This window comes from Canis lupus, chromosome 12 (assembly GCF_003254725.2).
Source record: "Canis lupus dingo isolate Sandy chromosome 12, ASM325472v2, whole genome shotgun sequence".
NCBI classification, from domain to species: Eukaryota; Metazoa; Chordata; class Mammalia; order Carnivora; family Canidae; genus Canis; species Canis lupus.
Window position 1 is genome coordinate 18,381,598 of NC_064254.1, and position 26,916 is coordinate 18,408,513.

At 36.3% G+C, this 26,916-nt stretch overlaps 1 long non-coding RNA gene across 2 annotated transcripts in view; it reads left to right on the top strand.

Moving 5' to 3' along the window:
• LOC118350367 (uncharacterized) overlaps positions 1-26,916 on the top strand; it is a 68,346-nt gene that overhangs the window by 31,403 nt on the left and 10,027 nt on the right. For both annotated transcript variants that reach the window (XR_007401498.1, XR_007401499.1), the window contains exon 3: positions 4,300-4,429. This is a non-coding gene — a long non-coding RNA (uncharacterized LOC118350367). The remainder of the gene's footprint in view (positions 1-4,299; positions 4,430-26,916) is intronic.

Genomic DNA, 26,916 nt, shown 5'->3' on the forward strand with positions numbered 1-26,916 from the left:
TACAGAATCTGCTGTTTAGTAAGATAACCAAATGATTCATTAAAGTTTAAGCAGTTCTGGGCTTCTTCACATAATACAGACACAGAATCCTCACATGTTGAGCTAATAAGGCACATAACACATAACCCAACCAGACACTAGGATCTTTCCTCTCTGATGTTCCCAGCAAGCAAGAGTAATTGTTATTATATTGCTTTGTACCTTTCTTAAAAGTTCCTATTGCCACAAATAAAAGCTTTTGTAACCAGGGATTATGTATGTAATGAAAATATTTGCTATTCCTGACTTCCACACAAGAAATGCAATGCTTGAAGAAGTCAATCGGAGAAGGACAAACATTATATGTTCTCATTCATTTGGAGAATATAAATAATAGTGAAAGGGAATATAAGGGAAGGGAGAAGAAGTGTGTGGGAAATATCAGAAAGGGAGACAGAACATAAAGACTCCTAACTCTGGGAAACGAACTAGGGGTGGTGGAAGGGGAGGAGGGCGGGGGGTGGGGGTGAATGGGTGACAGGCACTGAGGGGGGCACTTGACGAGATGAGCACAGGGTGTTATTCTGTATGTTGGCAAATTGAACACCATTAAAAATAAATTTATTATAAAAAAAAATGCAATGCTTGTTAAATCTGAATACATTTTTCTTTGGTAATGACTATATTCCTCCTATAATAGCAGGAGTTAACATTCATTGGAGGCTCTCTATGTGCCGGGCACTGCATGAAGTAGATTATGCACATTACCTAATTTAATCCTCTCCACAACTCAAAGATGTGGACAATAATATCACCTTCATTTTATGGAAGGAGAAATTAAAGCAAAGAGGTTAAATAATCTGTCTGAGAATACAGTTGGCATGAAGTGAGTGTGGAACCTAAACCCACAGAAGTAGAAAATCTGCCATCCACCCTACTAATTTTGGAGTAAGCCACTAGCACTGGGAAATTAACACCTAGATTAAAACATAAGTATTTCACCTAATGACCCCAGTGCTATTCTTCAGCCATGACATGTTTCTATCTCTTAGAACACCTAATGACTAATTACTACAAGTCTGCTATACCTCGAATAGCCTAAAACGAAACAATTAACAATATATTAAGTAGATAGGGAAATGTCTAGTGCTAATCACTTGACTTATTTTTTTTAAGATTTTATTTTTAAGTAATCTCTACATCCAGTGTGGGGCTCAGACTCACAAATCCACGATCAAAAGTTGCACACTCAACCAACCAAGCCAGCCAGATACCTCTTTTCTTTCTTTTTTTAAGAGTTAATCATTAGGGGATCCCTGGGTGGCTTGGCGGTTTGGCGCCTGCCTTTGGCCCAGGGCGCGATCCTGGAGTCCCGAGATCGAGTCCCACGTTGGGCTCCCGGCATGGAGCCTGCTTCTCCCTCCTCCTGTATCTCTGCCTCTCTCTCTCTCTCTCTCTGTCTATCATAAATAAATAAATAAATAAATAAATAAATAAATAAATAAATCTTTAAAAAAAGTTAATCATTAACTTTAAATGAGATTCAAAGTCCTCTCACATGATCAAAACTATTAAATATCCTCTGACTTATAATTTACCTGAAGCAAATCCATCCTAAAATGAAAATTAAAAATAGATCTAAACTAAATCAGAAATAGGAGTTATCTCTTGCAGGTGCCTGGGTGGCTCAGTTGGTTAAGTGTCTGCCTTTGGTTCAGGTCATGATCCCAGACTAGGGAACCCGCTTCTTCCTCTCCCTCTGCCTCTTCTCTCCTGCTTGTGCTTCTCTCTCTGTCAAATAAATAAATCAAATCTTAAAAAAAAAAAAAAGATATCTCTAGCAGTCATTGTACATCCTTTCAAATTTAACTAATATTACATCCAACATTGGCATATTACTTAGGAATTATACTATATTCATATATTAAAATATAACAGGGTCAAAAATATATATTCAGAGAATTTGCTATAACATGGGAACATATTCATTAAATGGGACAAAGAAGTTGAGTACAAGCATTACATATCTATATCTATATAATGTGATATATTTTTTCTGATCTCTCTCTCTCTCTCTCTCTCTCTCTCTCTCTCTCTCTCTCTCTATATATATATATATATATATATATATATATATATATATTCTAAGTAGTTTATAGGGACACCTGGGTAGTTTCTTTGGTTAAGGATCTTCCTTCTGCTCAGGTCATGAATCCAGCATTCTGGAATCAAGCTGTGTGTCAGGCTCCCTGCTCATCAGAGTCTGCTTTTCGATCTCTCCCTTTGCCCCTCTCCCCTGTTTGTGCTCTCTCTCTCTCTCTCAAATAAATAAATAAACTCATTTTTAAGAAGTAGTTTACATTCTATATGTATATAATACATACATTATACATATAATACATGCATTATACATATGAATGTCTGCATTATGTTTATATTTTTCCTTCTTATTTGGGGGGTACTGCCAATAATAAGCATTCATCTATGCTACTTTATTATTTCTCAAAGCAGGAAAAATATGTTTTGTATTCATTAAATCGATTCCAAGAGCCAGTGTAACTATTTATTAGAATTTCACAAAATGTGTTTAAATTTGAAACTTTTTGCACTTTTCAAAGTGGGAACTTTGAATCATTCAATATTTTCCCAAGGAAATATATGCAGATAAAAAGTTTCGTTTGGATATAGCAATCAAGCATTTATTTGAAGATCAATCCCAGGCTCATGTTCGTTGTTCATGGTCTACCATTCAGTTTATACATACAGCAGGTATTTGAATTGATACATAGGACACAAATTGGAAACTAGAGAAGAATAAAAACCCAGGTAGATTTTACCTTATGTCACTGGAGAGTTCCAGTGGGCCCTATTCAAGAGCAGTTGCAGATTTAAATCTTCATTATCATGTTCTCATTTTAAGACAGATACCATTGTCACTTAAAAGTCCCTTTTATTTCTTCTTTTTTAAACTGTTAATGATCGGGATCCCTGGGTGGCGCAGCGGTTTGGCGCCTGCCTTTGGCCCAGGGCGCGATCCTGGAGACCCGGGATCGAGTCCCACGTCGGGCTCCCGGTGCATGGAGCCTGCTTCTCCCTCTGCGTATGTCTCTGCCTCTCTCTCTCTCTCTCTCTCTCTGTGTGACTATCATAAATAAATAAAAATTAAAAAAAAAATAAAATAAAATAAATAAATAAACTGTTAATGATCATGAATTGTTCAAAAATAAGTTTCCTTTTGAAATTCTTGGTTTTGAATGCATTTTTTGTCATACATAGGCACAATTTCACCCCTTATATTTATGTTCATCTCCACCTTAATGGGATTCCTAATAACTTTCAAAATTATTTCCACAATCACACACATAGTCCCCAGGTACATTTTTTTCCCCTAAAGACCTTAAAGTCAACATGAGGCAGGTAAAAAAAAAAAAAAAAAAAAAAATCACTAACAAATAAGTTCAGGTGATCTAGCCATTTTCAACATAGAGTTATGTTCCAGAATCCTATGTTAGGAAACCTTATACAAGCAGTCAAATCTTGCTTTTTAAATTTACACACTAAAGAATGTCCAAAGCAATGTATGACATTTCATCATATGATTCCCGTAATTAATTTGTTACGAGCCCCCACAAATAAAATAAATGTTGAATGATACAGACTTCTGTTGTCAAAAGCATCCCTCTCTCATTCTTGCCTCTCTGGCTCCTGACATTATTTCTTGGTTATTGGTTGACAGTTCAGTGCCTTGAGTGTTGCTCTCGCTGTAGGGTTAGCAGGATAATTGACAAACCATAGGGATCGGATCCCTGGATTAGGATGACCAGACTGTCAAAACAACCATGACATATTCTCACATCAGCTTCCACTGCAAGTCAAGACTGGGAGGGAAACATTCACTCTGGCAGGGCCAGATGGGAAGTATTTAGTTTAAAATATTTCCCACTGCAAAGTATACTTCAGCAAGGAACAGCAACAATGTAATATCATTTTTAAAAAAAACTCATAAAAAGATATAATTCACTGAAAACATAACTCAGGAAAAACTCACCATAGTCACAGTTAATTCAAGCATTTATGATAAATAAACACCCCAGAGGCTTACTTCATTTATATGATGTATCTTTTGAATTTTTTTAAATGTCTTTAACTTTTTTTAGAAGAATGATGTGTATTTGGGAGAACTATATCTGTATTGATAGAATGTGTTGATGAAACGTATGTATGTATGTATACTCATAATCAAACGGGAGGGTGTTAACTATCCAGTTTTATGATGTATGTATAATTTTTTAAAAGATTTTATTTATTTATTCATGAGAGACAAGAGAGAGAGGCAGAGAAGAAGCAGGCTTCCTGCAGGGAGCCCAAAGTGGAACTTGATCTCAGGACCCCAGGATCATCACCTGAGCCAAAGGCAGATGCTCAACCACTGAGCCACCCAGGCGTCCCTGTATGTATAATTTTGTTTAAAACTATCTTGTGAACTATAAATCAAATTCATGCATTTATGTAATTCATATTAATAAGCACTACACCGTAAGTTGTGGTATCAATTAGGGGGCCATATAATCTTTCATCTTAAGGTGCACAGTTAAAAAATGTTTCAAAAACTCTAAATAAATTTGCCACATTAAACATTGTCTCTAGACTTTCAGATTCTTATCATAGATCTTTGAAATGACAGCTCAAGTGACATCTATTTATAATGCAGACATATTCTCTGTATGAAAACATAGATTGCAAAACCGTTAAAGGGAAATTAAAATGCAAATACAAAAAAGGGTTATTTACTTAGTTCTGTGCCAGCTAACACATGGGATATGGGCACCTAGGATTAGAATGATCCAATTATTTTTAAAATATAAAACTTAAAAAACTTATTCATGCACCACTTGGGCCTTGGAATATGATCAAAATAGTTTTGGAATAGTTAATCAGTATTTTTCCATCAGAGTCAAATTTTTCAAAACATTAAAAAGAAAAAGCAAGAAGCATGAGTGAATATTATTTACTGACAGACACTTCAGTGTAACAAATACTGAAATGTTCAAAAACAAGGATTGGAACAAGATGACATTAAACTGTCCATTTTTATCTTGGAAAACTGACATTTTTTGAAACCATCATTAACATTTGTGAATAAGGGGGAAAACATGAAACTTTGTTAGTCCCAACCAAGTCAGTCTCATTTTTCTAGTACTATGCATCAAAATATCATTCTGGAACAGCCTGTAAATATTCTCACATTTTTTATGCACATTGTACTTGTTTAAGAAAAAGAACTTGAGCCTAGAGTTAGAAGTAACATGGTAAGTGGGGTGTTCTGAAGGATACAGTAAATTTTCAAAACTGTGTAGCTGATAAATGCAATCTTAAAAACTACAAGCAATCAGAAGCATTGTTTCACATAGAAGAGTAACCCATGGATTCTTATACCTCCAAGTGATCTTGTCCAATGTGAATTAAAAGAAGAAATATCAAATGTCAACTAATCTTACCGCTGTTACCATGAATTAGGCAGGGCAGGTATTAATACCACATTATTTCCAGGCAAGGAAATTGTGAGGTTAAATGATATCTATGTGTGGCATAGCTAGGACTTGAACCCACGTTGAGTAACATACTCAGCTCTTTTTCCTAAAACTTAATAAAGGAGTGTCCCCTGCACATGAAAATAGAAGCATAGTTCTTTCTTACTGCCATTTTTGTTCATGCAGTCTTTTGTTCCATATATGAACTATATTAGGACAGTTCCAATAAATTATCAAATAGCCAAATTCTCCCTCTTTTACTTAAAAGAGAGGCATAAACCAGATTATTTGGTGGCAATAATAGTAAATTTGAAGAATTTTGGCTATGATCTTTGTAATGTAGGGAAGAAAGCACCTAAAGTATAACTTCACTGTTAAACTACATTCTACTGCTTCCCCATTTTGTAGATGATCAGTAGAAGTTTACAACTTGTTCAAGATGATCCCAAGGTCACATAATTATAATAGAAAAAAGCTATGAGGAGTCTTCTTTCCATTAAATCAGGCTACTTGTCCATGAAATTCACAACATTTTTACCATTATCACATTATCGTTATATTATTGCCTATGACAGGGTTCAAAATGTTTAAGGGGCTCGGAGCCCCTAGGTGGCCCAGTTATTTAAGCAGCCAACTCTTGATTTCACCTCAGGTCATGATCAGGATCCTGAGATTGTGAGCCCCATGATGGGCTCTGTGTTCAGAGAGGACTCTGCTTGTGATTCTCTCTCTCTCTCTCTCTGGCTCTCTCTCTCTCTCTCCCTCTCCCCCTATATACACACAGACACACACTGTCTCTCTCTCTCTCTCTCTCTCTCTCTGTCTCTCCCTCTCTGTCTCAAATCAATAAATAAATATTTTTAAAATGCTTAAGGTGTTCAATCAATAGAAACTCTAAATATTGATTGAGGTATTCTTCATCCTTAGGCAATACTGTATTTTAAGCATTTAAGAACAATTAAGCAATTATTCAGCTTCTTACATTCTTCAATACTGACCTTATGTTTAAGAGTTCACACCTATATAACTTTGAGTGCATGCCTGACACACAGATATTCAATAAGGTTATTTTCCATTCTTTCCTTTTCTTGATCACATGGCTGAGAAATCTTTTTTATTACACTATGAAAACTTTCTTAATGAGTAGAATTTTCCAAGATAAAATTCAGTAGCAACCAGGAACTATATCAAATTGAAGACAAGTTATAAGACAGTATGAAATTCATGATCACATAATGGTTTTTTTCTTTGGCAAGTATTTGATTTTATTGGAAGGGAGAGTTTTGATATTTGTGGATATAGTTAATGAAATTGCTGTCCCACTGATTGAAATTGCCTTTCCAATGAGGATGAGTAAAAAGAAAATGTACAAAACCAATAATTCAAATTAACATATCATGAAAATGACACTAATAAAGAAAACAAAGAATTCTGATTAGCTTGAACAACTAAAAGGAAATTATTTTCCTTTGCTATTGAAAAATCTCTTTCCAGCTACATATATAGTTCTGAACTTGATATCTGCCACAATACTTTCAGATGAAAAAAAGCTGGAGAGAAGAAGAAGCCTGGTAAAGGAAATTATAAAGCAGTTAAGATACAAAGATGATAAAAAAAAAAGAGAAAAAATAAAAGATAAATTACAGACTTAAATCTAGAAAATGATCTCAAAGAGCAAGGTCAATTTAAAGCTCTTACTTTAAAGCAATGTTAAATCCCTTAACAAGAAGTCCACGGAGTTTGAATGATTTCTATACAATCAGAATTTGTAACAATAGAATTTCAAGTTAGCAAAGACCATGTGTCTGGATTTCCTTTTCCATGCCTCCCAGAGAAGAGTAAAAGGGAGCAGAGGAAAAATACAACTCCAGCGTGGTGGAACAGACCCCCAAGAAAATATTATAACAATGGCCCCTATCATCTCCTCTCCAGTTCTTCGTCCCCATTCCTGTTCCTTCCAGTTCCTCCAGTCAAGTTATTACAGAAGGGGAAGAGGGAATGGAAGTGACAGAGGAAGGGTGGGGGGCAGGGATGGAAAGAAGAGCAGTTAAGGTTGGAGTTTGAACACAACAAGGACACATTGGCTTCATGTAGTCCTAGGCAGAATCTATAATGTAAATTTATATACTATATATAAATATACACTATATATACATAAATATATACAGGTGGCCTTTGAACAATGTGAGGGTTAGGCACCAATCTGTCCCACAGTAGAAAAATCTGCATATAATTTTCGACTCACCCAAAATTTAACTACTAAGAGCCTAACTACTAAGCTATAGCATTAACCTAAACAGTTGATTAACATATACATATTTTGTAGATTTGTGTATACTGTATTCTTACAATAAAGTAAGCTAGGGAAAAAAGTATTATTACGAAAATCATAAGGAAGAGAAAATACATTTGCAGTACTATATTTATCAAAAAAAAAATTTGCCTAAAACTACGCAGTTCAAACCGATGTTGTTTCACAGCCAACTATATATAGATAGATATCTATATCTATATGTTTATGCATATAAATGTATATATACACATATCCTTTTTAGGGATACACACACACACACAACCATCTCTTTTAGAGAAAATTATTTACTCAGATACTACTATTATCATTTATGGGCACAATCCTTTGGGTATAAAACAAATATTATGCTACCAAAGTAGGTATATACACAAAAAACATTTAGAATTTCTCAAGTTTATTTTTTATGAGAGTATTTTTAAAACAGTCCTAGGCAAAAAATTCAAATAAGCTTTAACTTTTACAGCCTGGGAACCAATATAGAGTCAGAAAGTTAGCTCTAAAATGCCTGAGGGGGCAAACAGTTGTTTAATGAGGACAAATGGAATAAAATTAAAATTCAGCCTAATAAAATAACTTCTAAATGTAACATTAGCTCAGTCATGTGGCTCAAATATTTTTGCTCAAAGGTACATAAATGTAATCTTAGTAAAATGAAAATATAAAATGAAAGGGAAAAAGAAAAGCAGTCAAGAATCCCTAGCCATCATACTATAGAAATAAGGAGTAGAAAAATACAAATAAGATTATAACCAGATTATTATTGTAATATCTCTTCAACCCCATGAAATTTTCTCATGCAAAATATGATGCTTAAGATCCCAAGGAGGTATAGGTATAAGCTTCACATGGAAAAAAAAACACAACTCTCATTTGTGAAGAGAGCTTCAATGTAGAATTTTTTTAATGTTTCATTAGTTTCAAGGTTGATTAGAATTCTCTAGAACAAAGCCCTACAATTATAGTTTAATTTTAGTTGAGATATGCACAAGCTAGGCCCCAGTAGACTTTAAATGCTCCTAAGTGTCCCAGAAGGCCGAGAATATCTTGCCATCTTCCAGGTCAGTCCAATCTGGCCTCTGGGATACTAAGAAAAAGCCCAGAAAAGTTAAAGAATTCAAGACACCCTGGTCACACACATTAATCAGCATTTAGATATATTTGGTATATTTAAAATCATATTATATTAAGGAAATGCTTGCTAATAGTATTAGAAAGGAGCCATGGCAATGTCGGGCATTCAATCAAAGGGTTAAGCCGAGGCACCCTGGCTTAGTCTACTGATGAGACTACTGAGGGAGGAAAGTTTCCTTTCTTAAAAAAAAAAAAAAAACCTCAAACATCTCCTGTAAAGATGGAGATGATAGAGTATATACACACATTCCCCCTACCAAGTACAACTAAAACCTTTGAATATTACATATATTAAAATAAAATAGAAGACTCTGAAAGATGGGAAGAAGACAGACTAGATGAGGACCTTGGAACCCAAAAAAAAGACAAGGTGATGAGATTGTTTTCTCTTTACCTCTTGTATCCCAGACTTAGAGCTGAAGATGTTGACACCTGAAGAATGCCAAAGGTACAGATAAAAAACAAAACAAACACTACAACAAAACAAAACAACAACAATGAAAAAAACCCAAGAGCATTCTCTCTCTAGCCAAAGGACCAAGAAAAGGGAAACCTATCAGAACAGAAAATTTTTAGACATCAACCATATTACTGCATCTAAATACCACAGAGAAAACCGAGGCCCCATTTATGTCCATGCCACCAAACGACAAGTGAAGAAACTAAACTTTTGCCCTTACCAGGCTAAATGAAGCATACCAAAGCTTGCACCAGCACATACACCACACACTACCCTATAGGGTGATGTCAGAGAAGACTGAGTAGAGAGCCAGGACTTCCATCTGCATTGAGCCAGTCAAGAGTCACCTACCTCAGAGTTTTAGTGGAGACCAAGTGGGTATCCCAGACTTCCACTCCATCCTTCTTTCTGAAATGGTGTCAGAGGCCTAGTAAAGAGTCAAGACTTTCACCACAGTAATGGGACTGCCCTCTGTGATATCAGCAAGGCTATGGGAGGACTAATATGTGATAAGAGACATTCCTATCTTTCTCAGTCAAAATGGTTAACAGTAGAGGCCTAATAGGGCAGACAGAAACTCTCAGCCCACCCAGGAACAATGAGGAGCCGTCCCTTGCTCCCTCTCCATCTGTGTCAAACGAAGCCTAGTAGAGAAACTGGATGTCAATTCTTAAATGTCAATACCTTAGCAACACACCCACCCCTCATCCTTCCCCTGCCAAAGTAGTATCACTGGGAGCCAGCTAAAACAAAAGGTTTAAATAAGATCCAGTCTTATAATATCCAAACTGTCCTCTTTCAAGCAAAAATTATTCATCATATCAAGAACCAAGAAGCTCTCAACTTGAATGAAAAAAACAATCAATAGATGCCAAAATCAAGATGAAAGAGGTGTAAGACTTATTGGATAAAGATTTAAACTAGCCATCATGAAAGGGCTTTGACAAGCTGTTATGAACATGTATGAAACAAAAAATACAAAGTCTCAGCTTACAAAAGAGAGAGAGAGAAGAAAGAGATATAAAGAAGAACCAAATGAGAATTTTAGAACAGAAAAATACAAGAGCAGGAATTATTTTTTAAGATTTTTATTTATTTATTTTAGAAAGAGAGAATGATCAGGAGGAGAGACAGATACTGAGAGAGAGAATCCTTAAGCAGACTTCCCACTGAGTGCAGAGCCTGATGCAGGGCTCCATCCCAAAACCCTGAGATCATGACCTGAGCTAGCCGCCTAACCAACTGAGCCAATCAGGTACCCCTACAACACCTGAAATTTTAGAAAGCAGCTCAGTGGATGGACTTAACAGCAGAATAGAAGGAAAGAGAAAAGAATCTGTGATCTTGAAGATAAAACAATAAAAATAACCCAATTGGAACAACAAAGAGAAATATACTTTAAAAAAAGTAACAGAACTTTATACACTTGTGGGAGTATAATAAAAGAACTAAACATTCATGTCATTGTAGTACAAAAGAGGGTAGATGGAGAAATACTCAAAGAAAGAATGGCTGTAAATTTCCAAAATTTGACAAAAGACATAAACTTACGGATTTAACTAAGCAAACTCCAAAATGGGATCAGCCCAAAGAAATCCACACCAAGACACATCATAATGAAGCTTCTCAAAACTAAGGGCAAAGAAAATATCTTCGCAGCAGTGAGCGATAAGTAACAACTTAATTTAAGGAGGAAAACACCCTGAATAGCAGTGGATTTCTCATCTGACACCATAGAGATCAGAAAAAAAAAAAGCATATTTTTCAAGTACTAAAAGGGAAAAAAAATGCTGTGAACTTAAAATTTTACATTGACAGAAAATATCTGTCAGGAATTAAAGTCAAATCAATACATAAGCCCCAACATATCAACTGCTATATTAACTATAAATTGCCTGCATATCCCCACTAAAAGACAAAGCTTTGGTAGAATAGATTAAAAGTGAGCATCACCCAATTCTATGCGTATGCAAAAAGCACACTTCAAATATAATGATATAAGTAAGTTGAAAGTAAAAGATTAGGAAAAGATATATTATGCAAACATTATTCAAAATAAAACAGGAGTGGCATATATTACTAAACGAAAGAAGCCAAGCTGAGAAAGTTATATACTATGATTCCAACTAAATGACATTCTAGAAAAGGCAAAACAAGGGAGACAGTGAAAATATCGGTGGTTGCCAGGGGTTTGGGTAAAGGGGAAGGATGAAAAGGCAGAGCACAAAGGAATTGGAGGGCGGTGAAAGTATTCTGTATGAGACCGTAATGACAGTACATGTCATTATACATTTGTCCAAATCCATTATACAACTGACCAAACCAAGAGTGAACCATAAAGGTAAACTATGGACTCTGGCTGACTATAATGTGTTAATGCAGTCTCACTCGTTCTAACAAATGGACCATTCTGGTGGGGGATGTTGATTATAGGGGAGGCTATGCATGGGTAGAGCAGAGCATGTATGGGAAATCTCTGTACCTTCCTCTCAGTGTCACAGTCTATGAACTTTAAACTGCATTAAAAAAATAACTCTTTAAAAGAAGGATATGGAAGATAAAGGAAACTTAATGGTAAAAGAATTTTGAAAAAGAATCAAGTAGGAGGAATCAAATTACCTGACTTGAAGACTCACTTTAGAGCTATTCCAATCAAAACGGTGATAGTGGTGGAGGGGCAGACACTCAAATCAACAGAACAGAATAGACAATACAGAATAGGACCACACAAATGTGCTCAACTAAAGTTTGACAAAGCTGCAAAAGCAATACAATAGGAAGAATATCTTTTTCAACAAATGGTGCTGGGGCAACTGGACATTCATAGGGGGGAAAAAAGAGAATGTCTGCCTAAACTTCACATCTTATATTTAAAAAAATAGCTCAAAATGGATCACAGACTTAAAGTTAAAATTATTCATTTTTAGGGAAAAATATAGAAGAAAGTCATTGGCGTCTGTGGATAGGCAAATATTTCTTAGACTTAACGCCAAAAGCATGATTCACAAAGAAAAATACTGATAAACTGGATTTCATTAAAGCTTTAATTTTTTTTTCTGTAAAAAACCAAGAGGATGAAAGACAAACTAGCACTGACAGAAAAGACTTGCAAATCACATAGCCAACAAAGGACTTTATGCATCTAAAATTAAAATACAATTAGAAAATGGGCAAAAGTTATGAACAGATATTTCATGGAAGAAGATATAATATACAGACATTCCTTTTTATTAGCCACTAGGGAAATGCAAATTTAAAACATATGGAATATTACTACACACCCATCAGAATGTCTAAAATAAAAAATAGTGACAACACCAAATGCTGGTGAGGCTAGAAATAAACCAGATCAATAATAAATTGCTGGTGGAAATTAAAATGATCCAGCTACTCTGGAAAACAGGGTGACAGTTTCTTCAAAATACACAGACACACATACAGGCAACTACCATACAACCCAGGAATAGTACTCCTGGGCATTTACTTCGAAGAAATGAAAAGCTATGTTCAGACAAAATGCTATACACAATGTCCATAGTAGGTTTCTTCCTAATAGCCAAACACTGGAAACAATAAAGATGTCCTTCAGTGGGTGAAATTAAAGAAACTGTGGTGCATCCATACCATGGAATATTTTTCTACAATAAGAAAGAATAAATCATTGAAACATGCCACAACTTGAATGAAAATCTAGAGAATCATGCTGAGTAAAAAGAGCCAATCCTAAAGGCTGCATATTGGAGTCTATTTGTATAATATTCTAGAAATGACAAAATTATAGACAAAGAGACAGATTAGTGATTGCTAGGGCTTAGAGATTCAGAGGGGGACTGGTAAGGGGGAAGGAGGTGCGACCACAGGGGGAAAAAAACATGAAGGATCCTTATGGTAATGGAAATGTTCCACTACTTGACTGTGGCAATGTCAATAAACTATTTTTAATTATACTATGTAGTCTTGCAGAATGTTACTGTAGAGACACACTGGGTAAAAGGTACATTGATGTCTTTGTATTATTTTTACAAGTGTATGTGAATCTATAATTATCTCAAAATTAGTTTATTTAAGATATATGAAGCAAGTTATGGAATAATTTTACATAATTTTATTTTTAATGCCATTTCTCAATGATTTTTATGTTGTAGAAGTCATAAAATTACATACACACTTGTAAATTATGGATCACTGTTTTACTTGAATTAAGTGAGATAATAAACTCTCAAAAGCTTTTTGAACCCTAAAAGCCCATTCAAAGATGACTCTTTCCCAAATGGTATTTATTTTACATATATCATCTCATTGTATAATCAAAAGACAACTGACAGTAATTCTCTTCATGTCCACTAGCTGAATGAGGAAAATTGGAGTTGGAATAACAGTAGCATTGAGGAATTCCTTAAAATTAGTTAATAAACAAACTTGGAGAAGAACCCGACTTTTATAGCATCTCTATCCAGAGTTGCCACCACCAGAGGAGTAGAATGAGTGTAGGATACTTTGCTGATGGGTGTGTGAAATGGTATAATCTCTTTGGAAACCAGTTTGGCAATTTCTTAAAAAAACTAAACATGTAACTACCACAGGACTGGAGAGTAAATGTGAAGGAGTAGACACAATGGCTAGTAAGAGCCATTCTATTTTCAGTGGAGATGTGAAAGGAGAAGGAGGAGGAGGAGAAGATGGAGGAGGAGGAGGAGGAGGAGAAGAAGAAGAAAGAAGAAGAAAGAAGAAGGAGAAGAAAGAAGAAGGAGAAGAAGAAGAGAGCTAAACTAAGAGATCAGTCATGAGCATCTACAAGGGGAATGGATGATGGATGTTAGGGGTATAAAAACATTCAAGTAGATGTAAGGAAAATCTGAGGACATAAATGATGGTACCCTTCTTCTTTAGATGTGGTATAGGGAAGACAAACATATTTGAGAAGGCAGGCAGTAGGCATGATGCTATGGTGAACATGGCAGCAGGCGGTAACTTACAAATAAATGAGGTAGTTGCTTAGATAGTTTCTTAGAGCCTTGCAGAATCTTGAAACTCCAGAGTGATGTAGAAGTAATAGCCTCAAGAGGGGCATGGAGGTTCTAGGATCATCAGAGTCCTAGAACAAGTCCAGGATCAAGATGGATCACAAGCTAGCTCTCAGAAAGCTTGCAACAGGATATTAGTACAGTGGCTGTATGTTTTAGTAGCAAAGATTGGAGCCATGTTCAAGAGAAATGAATGGCACCAGCCACCACTACTGAATACCAGTGCCAGCGGTCCAGACAAGATCAATCCAACTATTCCAAACTGGCAGCACCTTAACCAAGACCAAAGAAGAGAGTGAAGATGTATACAGGTGCATGTCAATGGAACCATGGTGAATTAACCCACTCCCCAACCCCCATCCCCTGCCACCCACACTAGACATGAGAGATACTGTTTTAAGAAAAAAAAAAAGGTAAAGTTATTTTTATTTGTGAAAAGTATCTCTTCATCCCCCCACAAGATACATGGAGCTCCAGAGCAAAATGAAAAAACCAATTCAACAAACCAACAGTATTTCCAAAACATTTTGTGAGATACTTTGCTGAGCCGAGGATGTGTGATACAGGGCTTCTCCCCTTGTAATGTATTTCAAGTGACAACCCTGCATCTTATTAAAGTTTTAGGAAGAGAATCAAAAAAGGCAAAGGCTTTGTTGGGCTAAGCACAAAGTTTGTGGTACTAGCACCATGCTACAAGTGGGAAGGGAGGTACGTGTAAAGCTTAATCTCTTCCTCATACTTTTCAGGATAAGCCACCCTGGATCTTTGAAAAATAAAGAGAAAAACATAACCTAATAAAATTTTTTTTATGATCACCCGATTTATAGATATCACTCTTTAAAGCGATCTCTTTCTGGTTGTTGGAGTACCAGGGGATTTCACCACCTGTATGTTTACATTTTGGATACACACAGAAGCCTATAGGAAAACGAGCAAGAGTGATCTATCTCTCCTGACTCAGATGTGACTCAGGCAAATGACTTTAACAGCACTAATCATTGTAAACATTTTTCTAAGTAAACACAGTTTAACAAAGCCTATTCACCTGAACATTGTGATGCAGTTATGTAGATATAAGATATCTAAACCACAAATACTGTGTAACCAACAGACGACCCATCCCTCATCTTCGCATACCCCTCATCCACCAATAACTCCAGAATTTATATGCACTTCTTGAAACTTCCATCTGAGATCTAGACTGATCTTGATATTTAAACTCAGATGTCTCTCCAGTATCTCAAATTTAACATGTTCAAAATTGAATTCTTTCTTCTTTACCCACAAAATAAGCTTCTCCAGTGTTCTCTAACTCTGATCATCACCCACCCAGGTGCTCATAGCAGAAACCTAGGAATCTTACTTGACACATTCTTCCCCTTTGCACACTCATACCCATTATCAAGTTATATCTATTTCATCTTTAAATTAGATCTTAAGTCTGTCCAGTTCTCTCCATCACCTGGTCTAATTTACCACCAATCTAGACTCATACTAGCCTCATAACAAGTCTCCCTCATATCATTCCTATTTACCTCCAACCCATTTTCCATAACCCCAAAAATAATCTCTTAAATACACTATCATTCTCTTACTCAAACTTCTAAATGGATTTTCACTCACCTTGAATGGAATCTATTCTCCTTGCCTTTACCTTTAAGACCTTTCATGATGTAGCCCTACTACCTCTTTACCTTGTCTTGTTCCCTAGTCACCCTCACCGACTTCACCCAGCCATGCTGGCCGTCTTTGATTCTCCAGTGGTCCAGAAGTATTCCCTCCCAGGCCTCTACACAGAGGCTCTTTTTCACCTAGTCTTCATCAATCTCCATGTTACAGCCTAAACTCTCCTTTATAAAGAGGATTTTCCCTTACCCTCCTTTCTAAATTAAGTTGCCCGTTATACTCTCCTAACACTAATCTTTTTTTCCTTTATGACAAGCATTCCTTAATGTGTAATTATTTATTTGTGCACTCATTGCAGTCTGCCCTGCTAGCTGTAAGTTCTATAAGAGTAGTAGGGGAACTATCTTACACACTATTGTAATTCTAGAATCCTGGCACAAAGAAGTTTCTCAGCAAATGTCTGATGAATAAATAAATGAATTAATAATAAGTTGATGAGTTATCACCTAAAAGATGGTTTGCAACATTAATTTAAAAGGATAAATTAAACAAACAAATAAATAGACAAAAAGTTTCCTACCTGTTGGAGGAGATCATGGAGAGGATATAACTGCCAGTTGACTCAAGAGCTGGAGCTGGTGGGCAGCTGGAGCTCCTCGCACAACTCCCTTGTCCTTTGAACAAGTGTTCTGTTTGCCTTCTCCACCAGAGAAGCTGCTACAAGGACTCCACCGTGAGATAGTGATGTGTTGTTGAGATCTTCTGGATGGTACACATGACTGACCCCAGTTAAGTTTATTTGCTGTTGGTTTGAAACCTCTGGAAGCTTTCCATGTGTAATTGGAAAGTGGCCCCTATTGTACAGAAAGCAGGGAGACACAGAAGAGAGACAAGAGAATTTACAAGCAGAGGGCAGGGAGAGACAAAAGAAAAAGACAAGAGAACTTAGAAATAAGGCTTGTCTTGGGCAGCCACAAGAGGAGTAGATCTCCACACCTTCCTGCTAGCATCCTAAATGTTTACAGAGAGGCTTTAACTGGGCTGTCACACATATAACCCAGATGTCTCAACAACACATCACTATCTCAAGGCTATGTCCTTGGGGCAGCTTCTGGGAGTAGGAAAGGCAAATGAAATGTGTATTACAAGGATGCGGGGTGGGGTGAAAGAGCCTCTAAATCCCCAGGTGCAGTTCTGGGGTCAATTAGTGGTCACATCCTCTCAATGAACTCCTCCAACGCTTGCTTCTTAAAACTGACATCTACCAATCTAACGTGGCCCATGTCTTTTTTCAGTTCTCCTTTGCCCTCTGTGTCTAGGGGTGTCTAGGAGCCAGTTTATGAACAAACACTATCCTGAAATTGAGGAAACCAATGCACATGCTCAGCTTCTGTAAAACCTGGCCGAAACCCAATTGGTGATGTTTATGAATGCATAAATGATCAATGATGCATTTACAAGATGTCCAAATATATGTATATATTAGGACACTAACTTCTATGATCAGTGCAAATTTAGTTACCTGGCAACACATGTCAATATATTGGTAGTAATTGTTTTTGTTATAGCTTTTAAAATATACGTAAAAAATCATGTGTAAAAAAATGTAAATTTAAAATCAATCTTTCATGCAGTCCCTTATAGGGATCCCATAGAATAAAGGGTGAAACCCATGCTCAGATACCAAGATGTTTTTTCTAGAGGGAAAAACAGTTGTGATAAAAAGTTCCTCACATAAATTACAAGCAGTACTCTATTGGAGAGATGAGTTGAAACATTGGTGAGTATAATAAAATCTTAGGTCAGCATTTATATTTCACTATTGTGGTTACTGATAGTAGAGCTGTGATAAACAGTAAAATAATTTTTAAAATTGAACCAACAGGAAAGCAATGGATCTGGAGGCCTAGGTGGCTCAGTGGTTGAGCATCTGCCTTCAGCTCAGGTCGTGATCCTAGGGTCCTGGGATCCAGTCCCACATTAGGCTCCCCGCAGAGAGCCTGCTTCTCCCTCTGCCTATGTCTCTTCCTCTCTCTGTGTCTCTCATGAATAAATAAATAAAATATTTTTTTTAAAAAAGGAAAGCAATGGATCATTTAGTTTAAAAAGAAAACTGAGTTCTTATTCATAGAAATGTTTCCATTAGTAGAAAAAGAATCAACATTTTAGTTCACAAAATGATGATAATTTTGCCTTAATCCCACTATTTAGCCAATTTAAATCTCCTCTGATTAAAGATAATTCCAGCATTTTAAAGATCAAAGCTTCTCTGCTGGTTGATTAGTTTCTAGGTCCTAATTTTACACTCTTAGTCAAACCATACAGTCTTTAAAAAAAAAAATCTAAATTTGAAAAAGCAAGGAATATTACCTCTCACAACATAATGAAGAAAATAATTGTTCCTACATGAGCTTACTCTTCCAGTAAACGATAAATGCTAGTCAAAATAAACATTAATTATCCCACCACATGCCCTGTGGCTGGAACTCTCTGCTTTTCTTGATTTGCCAGAACTCTTATACTGAACACTAACCTGTAAAAATGACACTATTTCCAAGAAAGCCTCTCCATACCCCAGAATATGTAATCAATATTTCCCCTTCTATTACCCCATTTTTTGACATACATAATCATAATTCAAGAGAGATTATTTCAAAATAGTCCTTCAAAATCCTTATTTCTTTAAATGAGAAAACAGATTACTTCCTTTAAATAAGTTATTTTTCCTTATCCTTGACTAACAGAGAAACTGAGTCTCAAGAAGATTGATGAATTGCACAGAACACTCCAGCGAAGGTTCTTACTTGGCTCTAAAAAGACATTCTTTATTTTACTCTACAACCAGATGCCTCCTACAATGTTATCTGAACCTTCTCTTCCCAGCCTCCTCTCATTGTCTACATGGAACCTGCATACGTTCTTCAACTGATTCACCTTCTCTGTTTAGTCTTTCTAGCTCCTTTACAGAATTAGTAAAAACATGTAGTCAACACCTAGATATTCCTAGTTTACTGAGGTCAGTGGCATCTGTTCACAAAGGACAAAAATCCACATTCCTAACCTCACACAGCATCCACGACAAAGAGGTTATCACTCATCAAACCCTTTTTGATGTGTTTGACGATTCTAAGACCTCCTAGAAGATTTAAGAAAGACTCAGCATTTGGTGCTTCCACAAATTCTGACATGTAAGGCGATTCATGGGCTCCAAACCAGTTCTAAAACTCCAGGACACCAATTCAATTTCTTACAATGTGAATATTCTCAAGTTTCCTTCTTTTTTCTTTACAGTGAAAGTTTTAGGAAGTTTATATGAATTAATAAAAATCCTGGGCTCTATGAAGCCAATCTAGCTTTGAACACGCTTTTATTGATCTTTCAGGTAAATCTACTGTGAATGTTATGAGCCAAGCCCAGATCACCAACTTCAAACAGAATTGGAGTTACCTGTAGAGAGTTATGCTGGCAGACAGGCTTTTACTAAAGCCAGCAGAGCAGAGGTGAGGATTTAAAAAAAAAAAAATTGCTTAATTAACATTTCAGATGTGTTGTAGGTTGAGTGATTTAAGGCAGCTTATTAAATTTTCCCTCTTACATCCTGGAGGATATCATTTTTCTTTCTTTTCTATTTTACAGATGTAATCAATTTGTTTCTAATATCTGAACACATTAGCATAGGGAAGATTTTTTAATATGCTGAGGTTCTTTTTATATTCATTCTTATGAGTCAGTTATCTTCCTTGAAGATAGCAATTTTACTACAGCCAATGTAATGGAAAAATATTTTCTCAATTCTCACTTCTTAGAAACAGCATTTCTCAACCGCTAAAGAAAATATTTTTCCTTCCATCTTTTGCATATGGATAAAAGGAACAATAATTTGATTATTCATCCCAACCATCTCCAAAATTCATACTCATATACATATGGTACATGTTTCCATGTATCAAAATGGATTCCACTCATAAGTCTTGGAAATCCAGAGGCATAAGCCATCAACATCCCTATCATGTGGCCTTTTTCCTTGGCTTACACAGAGTTTTGAATCTGCATCCATCAAATAAGCCATGAAGTTACTTGTAAGTTCCACATAAAGCTTTAGGAAAAACGAATTTCAAGAATCTCTTTTACTCCCTCTCCTTATTACTTTAGAATGTATCCTAGACATTGTATCACTTCTTCTGTAGTTACTTTCATATGTCTCTTTAAAAGATAAAAACTCCTCTCAAAAATAGAAACCATATATCAACAAAAACATTATAATACCTAAAAGCAATAATGCCTTAATGTTTTTAAACATCTTGTTAATGCTCAGATGTTCCATCATAGCATAGAAGTTTTTTTTTATTTTTTTTTTAATTTGTATTTGTTCATGAGAGACAGAGAGAGAGAGAGAGAGGCAGAGACACAGGCAGAGGGAGAAGCAGGCTCTATGCAGGGAGCCCGATGTGGGACTCGATTCCAGGTCTCCAGGATCACGCCCTGGGCTGAAGGCGGCGCTAAACCGCTGAGCCACCCAGGCTGCCCTAAATCATTTGTTTGAATCAGTATCCAAATAAGGCCTACATATAGCAATTAAATAATATTTCTGTTAAGCCTCCTTTAATATATAGCTTTCTTTCTCTTATTTCTATTCCATTCGTTGACAAAATTAGGTACTTGCTCTAGATTTTTCTACAATATGAAATTTTCTGATTGCATACCTGTGAAGCTTTTGTTCTTGTTGTTGTTGTTGTTTGTTTTTTAAATATTACCTTGATTTCTATATTTCTTGTGAATTTTCAGTTGGACCTAAAGACTTGATTAGATTTAGGAATGATGTCTTTGGAAAGGATATTTCCTAGTGGGTGGTATGTTGCTCCCCTGGGGACTTGTAATATCTAGTTGTCTCTCTTCTAATGATGTTAGCAACCATTAATGTGCAATATACAGATCTAAAAATTCATTAGGAGTACAAAATATTGATATTTTAGTTTCATTATTTTCTTCACTTATTAGGTAATATACTTCTGCAAAAAGAAATGTCCACTCCTTTACCACGTTCTTGTTCAGTTGCACAGCTGTATATAAAGGGAAAATTAATGCTTTATTATATGTTTTTTAATCAACTTTCAAATTATTCCATACTCTAATGATGACTATTTCTTTTTTGATACATTTTAAGAACTCATAAGCACAATTGATTTCTTTAAATCTATCGAAGCTATTGCCCTTATTGATATGCACACTTGGTGAGAGGAAGCCTTTCAAGTTGTCTCCTGTCTTTTTACGCAAATCTGGTAGTCTTTGACAGTCCCCTTGGTATCTGCCACAGTAAAATATTGAGTATCATCTTGTACATCTTTCCTGACATAGAATCATCCATATTTCTAAGGAATCCCTGTTCCTTTTAGTAGGAAGGTGTATAGTTGACAAATACCATATTTTCTTTCCCCCTCCTTCTGTGTACCATATGTGTGTGTGCATATATGCGTGTGTGTATGTGTGTGTTCATACATATATCTGTACCATTTGAAAGTTGCAACATCATGGCACTTTGTCTTTAAGTATTTTAGCATACATCTTCTAAAAGTAAGACCCAACAACATCATATCACTATGACCTAAGAAATTAATTATTGTTCTATAATAATATTTACTATTTTTTAAAATTTTTATTTATTTATGATAGTCACATCAGAGAGAGAGAGAGAGACAGGCAGAGACACAGGCAGAGGGAGAAGCAGGCTCCATGCACCAGGAGCCCAACGTGGGATTCGATCCCGGGTCTCCAGGATCGCGCCCTGGGCCAAAGGCAGGCGCTAAACCGCTGCGCCACCCAGGGATCCCAATATTTACTATTTAATCCATATTTTAATTTCTCCAATTCTCCAAATTTTCTTTTTTATAACTGTGCACACTGCATTTTATTATATTTGTTTAATTTCTTATAATCCACAATAGCCTCATTCTTTTTGGTGTGTCTGTTTTCATGTTATTAACTCTCTCAAAAGCACAAGATAGTTCTCCTGCAGAATGTTCCGCCTTTCGGATTTTTGGATTGCTTAATCGTGGCATTCCATTTCTTTCAAATATTGACTCTTCAAAAAAATTCTCACCTTGAGCTATTTCGGTTAGCCATCTATCTAAAATCTTTCCTGGAGCAATATTGATTTTCTCTGTGTAGAAAGTACATTTGAATTACAGGAATATCATAGTTTACTGACATAGTATTATTTGTTCTTTTTATGAGGTGCAGAATGTTCTAAAATTCATAATCCCTGATGAATATATAATGAATTATCTCAAGAAATTTCATGGGAGAAAGAATACTCTACTTTGACCACTTAGACGAGAATTTAACCCTATGGCAATCTAGCCCTTATCTGATCATAATCAGTGCCAAAATGCTTGGTTTGGAGTATAGGTATAGGAGAAGTTACAATCCCAGCAACCAGACTTTCCTTTATTACCAAACCATCTCTAATATTTTGATTTATATGATGATTATTTTTTAGTTAAATATGCCTTCCTTCCCTCCACAATCTCAGGAAAATCTTCCTAGTGGCTCCTCTCAGTTTCCTTCCCTCCTTACATTATGAAAAAAAAAAAAAAAAAAAGAACCTGATTTAGTTGATTCTAAGTTTCATAGTAAGACCACATATTTGCATTTTTTCAATATCTCTTAAACATTTTTCTCAATCATTCCTGATAAGAATTACCTGAGAAGCTTCTTAAACTTGCAGATTACTGGTATCAAGGGAGGGACTCAGAAATTCTGAACACATTTCTTAGGTGATGCCTATAGGCAAGTCTGGGAAATATGTCCCTAGTGTGTATTTCATTTCCAAATTACAAAAAACTCTCTGGTATCACAGGGATTCTATCTAACCCAGAGTTCTGAACCCACATCGCCTGAGTTCAGACTTCAGCTATACTCCTCACCAGCAGACAATACACAAGTGAGTCTCTGGGCCTCCACTTCTGACTCTCTCTAATGATGAAAAGAATAGTGCCTACCTTATATGTGAAACTCAAGTGTGATTGATTCTCATATTGAGTACGTGGTGCAACAACCTCGATAAATGTTAATCATTAATTATTATTAATAACATTTCATTATAGATCTAGGAGATCCAAAAGTTAAAGTCCTTTTTTCTTTTAAGATTTTATTTATTTGGAGACACTTGGTGGCTCATCAGTTGGGCAGCTGCCTTGGGTTCAGATCGTGATTCCGGGATCTGGGATCAAGTCCTGCATTGGGCTCCTGTGAAAAGCCTACTTCTCCCTCTGCCTATGTCTTTCTCTCTGTGTGTGTGTTTATGTCTCATGAATAAATAAATAAATCTTTTGAAAATGATTTTATTTATTTATTTGAGAGAGAGAGAGAGAGAGAGAGCACGTCAGGGTGAGGGGCAGAGGGAGAAGCAGAGTCTTCCCTGAGCAGGGGCCCAATGCAAGGCCTAATCCTGGGACTCCAGGATCATGACCCAAGCCAAGGCAGACCCTCAACCTACTGAGCCACCCAGGCATCTCAAAAATTAAAATTCTTAATACATGAGATTTTCATGCTTTGATAGTATGTACCCAAAAAAACCTTGAATTTAAGGAAAAGTTTTTCCTCCTATTTAAGATTTTTAAACAGTTTATCTTCCATTTTTCTGTCTTAATGGAATACATTGAGAGGGCCACTCTGGATCCAGTGACCAAACTCTCTCCCTTGAGAAGATTCAACTGTATTTTTGTTTTGGTTTGGTATTTGTAACATTAGTTATAATTTGCCTCAAGAGCTGCATCCGTTTCTAAAAATGGCACATTGTGTTTGTTCCCAGGTGACTGGTCAGATTTTGGTGATATTTTACCCTTTTAAAAATGTATACATCCCATGGTAGAGATAATTATCTCTAAAGACATGAAGAATAAGATCTGCCGCAAAAACAGTGAGGAATTATATAAAGCCACTGAGGGGAAAAATGATTGGCTCCTTTGAGCCCCTCCTCCAAAACTAGGGAAATTTCAAGAACACCATAAAAGAACACAGTGAATAGAGTATTATTAAACAGAACATGGCAGTCTCACAAAGTCATTTTATTCTAGGGTCAGAACTATATTATAGTTCATTCTCCTCATTTAATTTGTATATTTTAGATCAGAAAGAAAGTAAATTGTTATCTGTTGCTGTCATCATGATGTGACTGTTACAGACTGTTTCACTTAAAATCAGAGAAAAAAAATTTTTATTTTTATTTTTCATGGATTACTTGGAATTTAGCCTCAGAGGCCTCAATGTGCATAAGAATTACCAGGGGATATTGTCAAAATGTAGACTCTTATCCAGTTGGTCTGGAGTGGGGCCTTCTTATGCTGTTCCAGGGATAGTACTTGAAAACCAAGTCTTGAAGAGTGGTCATCTTTCCATTATGGGAAGACCATGGATAAACACAAGCAAGTCTGATCCTTGACAACTGCTTCATTTCTACCAAGAATATAGGCCCATCTGTGGGGATCTCAGAATGTAGCCTATTTTGTTTCCCTTTGCTTTTTTAGGGGTAATCTTCTACTGAGAATGCACAATCTAAAAACAGGCACCAGGAAATCTCCACTCCCTGGCATAGGCCTAGAGCATCGTACTGCTTATCCCAAATCATGAGCGGAAAGAGACATGAGAAATGAACATCTGAAATCTGCCCACAAGTGAACATGGGATTCACCTGCACTCCTCATGTAGTATAGAACTGAAACCTTGAGCTGAGACACAGAAATGAACCAATTCAGAACTGGGTAATATCACAGGAGTTGGACAGGCAAAAGGAACTTGAATAATCACATAAATGATTCTGTATAACCAGAGCATTCTAAAAAGAGCTTTAAACTGCTCAAATAGTCAAAGGAAAGAATAAAATCCAGAAAACAGGTGACTAATAAAAAAGACGGATATTTGAGAATCAACACCTCAAGAAATGGAAAAGTGCAGTAGAAGTGAAAAGGTAGCATTTTTGCTTTTGTAAAATGGAAATTACTAGAGTGGCTTTACATTTGATGGAAATGATCCTGGAGCCTACAAGTGACTCATTATGCAGTAGACAGAAAACGCTGAGCATGCAGAATTCTTGACTAGCTAAAAGCAGATGGGCCACAGAAGAGAGGAGGGACCTATCTTTGAAAGGAAAAGTTCTCCTAATGTAGCAGGAAAAAAATGCATGAGGACACATGAGTTTTGTGGGTTCTGTGATAGAAGATAAAGGGGTTCCCATTCAATGACTTTTTTCCCATGAGGTACGGCATGCAGTTTGTGATAAGAATGAGTAGAAGAGATGTGTAGTGACCAAGGGGACTGAAGAAGGACCAAAATAGTACATGCTGCAACTAAGAAATACAATGTTCTAGGTGAACAGTAGGATCACAGGAAATTGTGGAATGCTTGTGTGAGGTTTTTGAAAATAATTTAATATAAGATGAATATTATCAGTCCAAATGTCTTGAGTCTGTCTAGGAATTTTCAGCCTTCTTAAGGAATAGAGAAGGTGGATATTTGGTTCAGATCAGGTTGGAATTCTTTGGTGAGTACCAATGAAGGGAAAAATAACATTGGAGTTGAAAAAATGTTCAAGGTAGTGAATCTCACGAGGAGACGACATTTAAGCTGGGCAAAGAAAAGTGGAAAGAGGAAGGTGCTGAAAGAAGAGCAGTGGAATCAGTGGAATTGATGGAACCATGAGGTTATAGAACATTATCAGTGGCAGACAACAGATCAACATGGCCAGAAGGATAAGAGGTAGCAGAAAGTAGGGGGATTGAAGTGAATATTCAGAGATGGGATGCTTGCGGTGCTGGCAAAGTCCAATCTCAGAAGTGAGTGGCCCAGGACAGCATGTTGGATCATTCAGTTCCTTGGATGTTGAAGCCAATGAGAATGATCAAGAACTGGAACTGGAAGTGATTGAACCAAAAACACAAATAAAATGAAAGGCCAGGGAGTTAGTAGATGACACCACTGAGGAAGGCAAGACTATTAGTTAACTAATATCAATTATATCTCAGTTTAAAAAAAAAATGTCAGTGGGATGCCTGGGTGGCTCAGCAGTTTGGCGCCTGCCTTCGGCCCAGGGTGTGATCCTGGATCTAGTCCCACATCGGGCTTCCCGCATGGAGCCTGCTTCTCCCTCTATGTCTCTGCCTGTGTGTGTGTGTGTGTGTGTGTGTGTGTGTGTGTGTGTGTGTGTGTCTCATGAATAACTAAAAATAAGATCTTTTAAAAAGTCAAAAGAGTAGAAATGGGCAATGAAGGAAGAAGAAACAAGTAGCAAGGAGGATGTTTTTCCAAACTCTTAGCCTTCTGATGTATTAAAATGTAATAGAAAAAAATGGTCTCCATGTGAGAGGATGGCAAGGAAACAGAATCTTCAGAAGAAAGGCAGGTTGGAGTTAGGCAAGGTGAAGGGAATATTTCGAAGCATTAATGATGAAGTGGATTTAAAAAAAAAATCACATCTCAGAAAATCCAGAAGGCAAAATGGAAAGTATTATAGGAATGAGTGAAACATTCCTTCTATTTGGAAGATATAAAGAGCATTTTGTGAATAGAAGTCAGTTTAATACATCAAGAATACATACATAAGAACAATGCCGTTCCAGGTGTGAAACATTAGTCGATGAATTGTAGGGTAGTGGGGCACAGGCAGAATGGAACGAAGGGCCAGAGTGTCTAGGGAAGTGCAGGACATTCAAGAAGCTCTAAAAAAAACAGATATCTGGGTGCAAGGTACGGAAGTATTTCAAATATTTTAAAAACAAGCACTTACCAGGTCAATAGAAGCACTCCATCAAGTATACATGAAAACACATAGGAACCCAGTAAAGTAAGGTATGAGGC